Below are 8,710 nucleotides of genomic sequence, written 5' to 3'. Positions count from 1 at the left end.
GGCAAGGCAGACAACACCTTACTTCTAGTACCACCATGCTGGCCCCTACTTTTTCTTTTTTTGACTGTCATGTTTTATTTTTATTTTTTGGCTTATGAGTCAAAGGTTTACCACTGGCTGTGTGTGTGGGGATGGGGACCACAAGGGATGCCAGGGATTGAACACCCCCATCCCCACTCCCTAACAGTCACAAGAGCCTGGCAAAGGCCCTATCCACAGTACTATTGCCCTGGCCCTTTGGTTTCTTTTCCATTTCCCATTGGTTTAATGTAAACTTCCACACCCCTGACTTTGTGTACAAACTCCTTAAATGTTTCTTGACTGATGAGCTTTTGGAACCCCTTCGGTTTTCATTATTTGGACAACACTAGAAACTTTCTGTGTATTTTGTGTGCTATCTGTATTATATTAATGCTTTAGTATTATAATAAAGGAAGCTAAAGAAAATGAAATTAAAAGAATCATTGAAGTGGACTCTAGCGAGAGCACAGCAGGTACAGACATCCCACCTGGATTTGATCCTTCAGCAAAGCATAGGATCTTCTGAGTCCCACCAGGAGGGATCCCTGAGCACAAAGTCAGAAGTAAAGCCTGATCACTAATGGAGGTGGCCCAAGTACTCCCCCAATCATAAAATAAGCCAAGAAGATGGCATAATTTTTAAACAGCTTGTTTCATTTTACACAGTTGACACCCTTGACAAAAACCAAATCAAAAATAATTCACAGGGGCCGGAGAGATAGCATGGAGATAGGGTGTTTGCCTAGCATGCAGAAAGATGGAGTTCGAATCCTGCCATTCCATATGGTCCCCCAAGGCCGCCAGGAGCGATTTCTGAGCGTAGAGTCAGGAGTAACCCCTGAACACTGCCAGGTGTGACCGCCCCCCAAAAAAGTTCACAAAAAGTAACCAGGTTTTAGTGGTAGGACGTTTGCCTTGCAAGCAACCGATCCAGGATGGATGGTGGTTCAAATACTGGCATCCCATATGGTCCCCCGTGCCTGACAGGAGCGATTTCTGAGCACAGAGCCAGGAGTAACCCCTGAGTGCTGCCAGGTGTGGGCCAAAAATAAAAAAAGCAAAAAAAATAATAATAAAGGGAAACAGGTTTTAGGTGTCACTTAATATAACCCCACATTGCCAGCTGAATAATAGGTTCAAAGAGGCTTTAGTGTTTTGGTGGTGGTGGTGGTGGTGGTGGTGATGGTGGTGGTGGTGGTGGTGATGGTGGTGGTGGTGGTGGTAGTGTGTATCTGTGTGTTTTAGTTTTTGGTTCACATCCCATGATGCTTAGGAGTTATTTCTGGCTCTGCATTCAGGAACTACTCCTGATGGTGCTTAGGTTACCATACGGGGATTGAACCCAGGTCAGCTGCATAATAAGGCAAATGTCCTACCTGCTGTACTATCTCTCCAGCCTTAGCCTTAGCTTTAGTAGTTCAGAACCAGCCATAAGCAGTGTGAGGACCAGAACGAAGTGACCTGGATCCCAGACAATCTTTCCTAACATAGCACCAATTTCAGCATCCTTAGCACTCTCATGAGCAACATGGGGCAATATTTGGGCACAGGTGTGTGCTGGACACAAGATCTCAGATAGGAATATATGTATGAGCTAGAGCTCAGAGGGGGAGAGCAGGTATTCTTTGTTTTGTTTTGTTTTGGGGGGCATTCCAGGCAGTGCTCAGGGTTTACTCCTGGCTATGTACAGGCTCAGGCTTGGCTGAACACAACATGTGATGTGAGGAATGAAATCTGGATCAGCTTGCATGCAAGTGACTTACCAGTTGTACCATTTCTTGGCTCCAGGGTGGGAATTTTTAAAATGCAGTTAAAAAATTAACATATCTGCACAAAAAAATAAGAGGACAACTTATACCTCTTTGCAAATTTTACAAAGAAAACAGCATGACAAGTTCTAACAAGTTGATTAACTATTAACTATCATTTGGACATTGTATATAAACTTCTCCAAGGAGATGTGAAAACAGTCAATTGTTTTCTTTCTTTCCCAGATATTTACTTAAGCCTTTTCATAAGCCTATGGGGTCAAACTCATGCACCAAGACTACGGGTTCTAGGCTTTCTGAAGTGGGTAATCCTCTTTGTTGTATCCCTGGCCAAGGTTCAAAGATAGAGCTTGGGGCCAGAGATATGGCACAGCAGTGGGGTGTTTGCCTTGCATGTGGACAACACTGGAGGGGACCCAGTGTTGGTTAGAGTACTGGAATCCCATGTGCTCCCCCAGCCTGTCCAGGGTTGATTTCTGAGTACAGAGCCAAGAGTGACCCCTGAGTACCGCTAGGTGTGGCCCAAAAATCAATCAATAAATAAAGTTTAAAAAAAAAAGAGCTTGTTGGGGAGACAATACATAGACTATGGGTGTGCCTCTTCCATGTGGGAACTGGGGTTAGATTTCCCCTACAGCACAGAGTATAGGATAACTCGCAGGACTGCAGGATGTGGCTCAATACCAAACAACTTCTCCAACACTTGAACTCTTTGCTCCTTATATGCCTCATTTATTGATGTTCTGACCCAGATCAGGGATTTCCTTCCTTCTCTGGCCTGGCATTGGAGGGAGGAGCTTGGTTTTTTAACACCCACAAAACCAAGGATCTAAAAACAAGGTCAGATGCCCTCTAGACTTTGGGGTACCTCTGGCTAAAGAAACTGTGGTACATCTACACAATGGAATAGTATTCAGCTGTCAGGAAAAATGGATTTTTCCTATACATAGAATTTTTTCTATACATATGAATTTACTATAGCATAGACACCTATACACATGAATTTTTCCTATACACAGATGGACATGGAAACTATTATGCTGAGTGAAATAAGCCAGAGGGAGAGAGATAGACACAGAATAGTCTCACTCATCTGTGGGATTTAAGAAAAATAGAAGATAGTATGATAATAATACCCCGAGACAATAGAGATGAGGACTGGAAGGACCAGCCCTGCACCTGCCTGTGGTGTGTGTGTGTGTGTGTGTGTGTGTGTGTGTGTGTGTGTTGCTCTTTATAATCCTGGGTCTGAGAAATTGACTGATGCCTGAGTCACTGCTTGGGTCCTGCACTGAGGATTAGGACATAGGCTTCCACCCAGGCCTGCGAAAGTGCCATCTCTAGGGGACCATCGGGATAAAACAATGCATCCAGATCAGACCTGAAGGTGAGCTTCATTTTGTTCTGAGGGTTTTTAGGAGAGTTCGAAAATGGTTCTCCATGTAGTGATGGATGATGGGGTGCAGATCTTGCAGCAGCTGAAACTTCTCTAAGGCACTCCTAAGCATGCTTCACATCCCTCAAGCAGACCTAATAATCAAATAATACCCAGCAGGAGGCAGTCATGTACAGACTTCACTTGAGGACTGTGATGATTTGTTGATGGTTTTGGTGCTGGAGAGCCACTCCCTTCACTGCTCAGGGCTCACCCTGGGCTTCCATGTGCAAAACATGTTCCACCCTTTGAGGCACTTGAAGCACCTCTGATACAGGTACCCCAAGGAGCCACGTTTTGTCTGTCTTGTTCCTCTGCCCTCCCAGATGTGGTCATGCCATTCAGAGAAGGGGCAGCCTGGGGTGGTGGAGGTGGTTTTTAAGGTACAACTGGGCGGGAGAGATAAATCAAGAGTGATAGTACATGAATTACATATGGCTGAGTCAACTGTGTCCTTGATCTGAATCCTGAGCACTATATATGGTTCAATGCACTGATCACTCCTGAGCAAAGAACCAGTAGTCTAAGCACCATCAGGCCCCTAAGCAAAACATTAAAACGTAAAGGTATGATTGAAAGCTGAAAGAATCACTTCCATTGGTTCAATGACTCTTGGTGCAAAAGACTTGCAGAGCTGTATGGTGAGGTAGCAGAGGGTTGACAAGACACTTCCTTGCTGGCAACCTTTTGGCTGCAGCTTGTGCGGGGGATGTAGAGATGGAAAATAATGAGATTGGAGAGGAAGGGGTCACTTCTGGCTGCTTGAACGTGATCAGAGCCCTGGTTCAGATAGAGAAGGAGAGAGTCACCTCAAGATGTGATGTAAAGGTCAGGCTGGGGGTGTCTGTGAGACTACCCACTGTTCCATGACAGAGTGATAGAGTGTAGCAGGTCGGCCCCTGAAGAGGTTGACTGATGGTGGGATGGAGAATGAGGCCTTTTTCTTCCAGCTCGGAGCACGCGTCTGCCACCCTGTCTAGCCCACGGTTCTGAGGTGAAACGGCGGGTAAACAGCTCACAGACAGTCAGGCTCATGGAAATATTCGCTTTATTCGGAGGACAAAACTGAAGTCCAAAGACTCAGCTTCAGTTCCAGCCAGCAAAAGCCCCGGCCTTCCACAGACCCCTGTTTTTATACTCCAGAGTCAGGTACCACCCAATGGTGGGATCAGATACCAACCAATGGTGAAAGCAGAATCAGGTCCTACCCTAGGGTGGGGGCAGAATGCCAGGTCACACCCTAGGGTAGGGCACAATCACCAGTTTAGGGTGAGTAACATAGTAATCCCCCAAAATATTTACATACACAACAATAGAGAATGATTTCTCTTACCTGTTTGGGCTTCTGGGATACAGCGGAGGCCAACAGTTTGATTTTAGACAAATGCAGGCCCCAGATGTTCCTGTTTCTTTGAAAAAGTAAATTCAGGAGGCAACTTTTGAATTGATTGATCCTGAAACATCCACAAGACTTGCCGAGATGCAGATTAGCTGGGATTCAATCCCTCTGGAGCTTTGATTCTGAGAATTGTTGTTTCTAGAAATTTCCCAGATGATAGCAATAGGATCACACTTTATTTATTTATTTATTTTTGTTTTTTTTGGTCACACCCGGCAGTGGAAGTGCTCAGGGGTTACTGTGCTCTGTGCTCAGAAATTGCCTTACCACTGTGCTGTCACTCTGGCCCCTTCTTTTTCTTTTTTATTTCTATTTTATTCATTTTTATTTTTCACTTTTTTTTTTTTTTTGACTTTTGGGTCACACCCGGCAGCACTCAGGGGTTATTCCTGGCTCTATACTCAGAAGTAGCTTCTAGCAGATTTAAGGGACCATATGGGATGTCGGGATTTGAACCATTGCCCTTCTGCATGTAAACAAACGCCCTACCTCCATGCTATCTCTTTGGCCCTCTTCTTTATTTCTTTTCTTCTCTCTCTCTCTCTCTCTCTCTCTCTCTCTCTCTCTCTCTCTCTCTCTCTCTCTCTCTCTCTCTCTTTTCAGTTTTGGGTCACACCTGGCAGCACTCAGGGGTTACTCCTGGCTCTAAGCTCAGAAATGGCTCCTGGCAGACTCAGGGGACCATATGGGATGCTGGGATTTGAACCACCAACCTTCTGCATGCAAGGTAAATGCCTTATGTTCATGCTGTCTCTGGCCCTTCTTACTTATTTCTTTTATTTTTATTTTTTATTTCCTATTTTTTTGTTTTGTTTTTGGGTCACACCCAGTAGTGGCAGCGCTCAGGGGTTACTTCTGTTCTGGAAGGACCATGTGGGATGTTGGGATTTGAACCAATGTCCATCCTGGATTGACTGGTTGCAAGGCAAATGCCCTACAGCTGTGCTATCTCTCCAGCCCCCCCCCCCTTTTTTTTTTATTTCACTCTTTGTGGTAAGCTTCAGATCATGGGCTGGTTCTTCCAGCCTCATCTCTATTGTCTCTGGGTATTATTACAATAATGTTTTTTTTTTAATCCCACAGATGAGTGAGACTATTCTGTGTCTATCTCTCTCCCTCTGGTTTATTTTACTCAGCATAATAGTTTTCATGCCCTTCCATGTATAAGAAAATTTTATGACTTCATTTTTCCTAATGGCTACATAATATTCTATTGTGTAGATGTACCACAGTTTCTTTAGCCACTCATCTGTTGTCAGGCATCTGGGTTGTTTTCAGATTCTGGCAATTGTACATAGTGCTGCAATGAATATAGGCATACAGAGGGCATTTTTTTTTTTTGGGGGTCACACATGGCAGTGCTCAGGGGTTTCTCCTGGCTCTATGCTCAGAAATCACTCCTGGCAGGCTCGAGGGACCATATGGGACGCCGGGATTCGAACCACTGTCCTTCTGCACGCAAGGCTAACACCTTCCCTCCATGCTATCTCACTGGCCCGCAGAGAGCATTTTTGTATTGTGTTTTTGTGTTCCTGGACATATTCCTAGGAGTTATATAGCTGGATCATATGAGGGTCAAAATTTAAAGCCCTGTGCTCTACTAGCTGGGGCTGGTCTGTGTCTCAAGCAACAATAATCATGGATAACTGGGCTCCATGTTTTATTTGCTGCTGAGGAATTCAGGAATTCATCACCACTGGTTACTGAGGAGATTCTAGCAGTGTGGAGCACAGAACTCTTTAATGTGGATGAGATTGCCCACTTATTTCCTAATATTTCCTAATGGGATTCGGGATTCAAGCCACCGTCCTTCTGCATGCAAGGCCTTACCTCCATGCTATCTCTCTGGCTCCTGTAGGATATTTATTTACAGCAATAATCAGTCATAAAAAGGAGGGCAGGTAACATACAAAATTTCAACCCAGGGGGCTGGAGAGATAGCACAGCGGTAAGGGGTTTGCCTGAGATGCAGAAGGATGGTGGTTCATATCCCAGCATCCCATATGGTCCCCTGAGCCTGCCAGGAGCGATTTCTGAGCATAGAGCCAGGAGTAATCCCTGAGCGCTGCTAGCTATGACCCAAAACCCAAAACCAAACCAAAACAAAACAAAAGAATACTACAAATTTTCAACCCACGCTGCCTAAACCTAAGGGAGTTTACAATCTCAGAAGAGAATATGAGGAATAAAGAGGTTTCAAGTATAATCTCTGAAGGTTGTCTTCCTCCAGGAAGGATGACAGATAGGAAACTGTATACATGACTCCCACCCCCAGGGCACTCCCTGAGGGCATTGATATTCCGATAATTTGCATTAAGAGCCCTCAGGTTACTATCTGTACCTTCTAGCTCAAGGTTTGGATTTTTTCTGCTACAGAGAAGTCAAAGATACAAATTTTATATATGTAACCTTTCACTAAACAGTTCTCCAAGTGGGGAAATGGAGCACCACTTAGCTCCCATCTTAAAAAAAAACATTTTAGGAAAAGGGAATCGTGTGTGTGTGTGTGTGTGTGTGTGTGTGTGTGTGTGTGTGTGTGTGTGTATGTGTGTGTGTGGGGGAACATTTAAGAAAGAGCCAGAATTTAGCAAGATAGTGGATTGAAATCCAAATGCAGGTTTATAGAATGGAATAGAAAACCAGAATAGATTAATTTGGGGCCGGAGTGATAGTGTATGTGGCTGATCCAGGACATGCCTGGGTTCAATCCCCGAAGTCCCATATGGTCCCCCAAACTAGGAGCAATTTCTGAGTGCATAGCCAGGAATAGCCCCTGAGCATCATAGGGTGTGGCCCAAGAACTGAAAAAGAAAAAGACAACCAGAATAGATTAATTTGAAAATGACATTTCCTGGGGGCCGGGCGGTGGCGCTGTAGGTAAGGTGCCTGCCTTACCTGCGCTAGCCTAGGAGACGGACCTCGGTTCGATCCCCCGGCGTCCCATATGGTCCCCCAAGCCAGGAGCGACTTCTGAGCGCATAGCCAGGAGTAACCCCTGAGCGTCACCGGGTGTGGCCCAAAAACCAAAAAAAAAAAAAAAAGAAAATGACATTTCCTGAGTGAATTAGTCCAAATCAGATGGAAACTATAGGTTTCATTTTCAGCTTATTGGTATAAAGCTTATTTTCTTTTAGCAGGTGGAAGGGAGGTATCAGAAGGGAGAGATCTGGGGGAGCCCTTCTCTTTTTGACCTGGTGGTCAGGACACTGAAGGGATCCTCAGGGAAGAGGGATGATGCCAGGTAATGTTGATAATGAGGTATATGGTCTAAACAGGCATAAGCTGCCAGAGGGGTCTTCTCAGTTTGATCCAATGTGGCAACCTCAAGCTGTAGCCCAGTTTTACGAGCAGTCTGAGGAGTGACTAGATGTCAGGGGCCAGTGAGGCCTGAGAGTCATTGTGTCAGGAAGGCAGGGGAAGCATCTGATGGGAAGTTGGGGGCTCCCCAGACCTCTAGCCACAGCCCTCTCTGGACCCTGAGGTGTCTCTGCTCTCAGGTTTTTGTTGTGTCACACAGATTTGTGGGGGGTGGATCCCCACAGTGTTGAGTGTATCCTGCCTGTGGGGCTCTTTCAGAAGAGTGTCTTCTGGAATGGCAGCCAAGGAAGATGCACCTTCCTTGCTCAGTCTGGGGGATACAGAGCTGATTCCTCTCATGAAAGCCCACCCCAGTTCTATCTGAGGCAGCTTCCAACTCCTGGAGCTCTTACCCCTGTGGCCTCCAGAGACTATCACCCTTCGGGCCCAAAGCTACCCACGGGCCCTGCTTGTCCTTTCTTTAAATTCTTTTGGTTTATTTCAATTTTTATTATAACATTATTTTCAAAGTTGTTCATAATACAATCATTTTAGGCATTAAATGACTAGTTACAGTGAAAGGCCAGAAACTCCTCCTTAGTGAATTCCCAAGCCTGTGTGTGACCTTGTCCTGCACTGTCTGTCAGGATCATAAGGGGTGCAGGCTCTGAGTCCTGCAGCTAGGATGAGAGTGAGGCAAGCGCGGTTGTCTTTTTTTTTTTTTTTCAAGTTTTTTTATTTTTTATTTTTTATTTTTTTTGGGTCACACCCGGCGGTGCTCAGGGGTTC

The sequence above is a fragment of the Suncus etruscus genome, chromosome 13 (genome assembly GCF_024139225.1).
Source record: "Suncus etruscus isolate mSunEtr1 chromosome 13, mSunEtr1.pri.cur, whole genome shotgun sequence".
Taxonomy (NCBI): domain Eukaryota; kingdom Metazoa; phylum Chordata; class Mammalia; order Eulipotyphla; family Soricidae; genus Suncus; species Suncus etruscus.
This window is presented reverse-complemented; position numbering follows the sequence as displayed.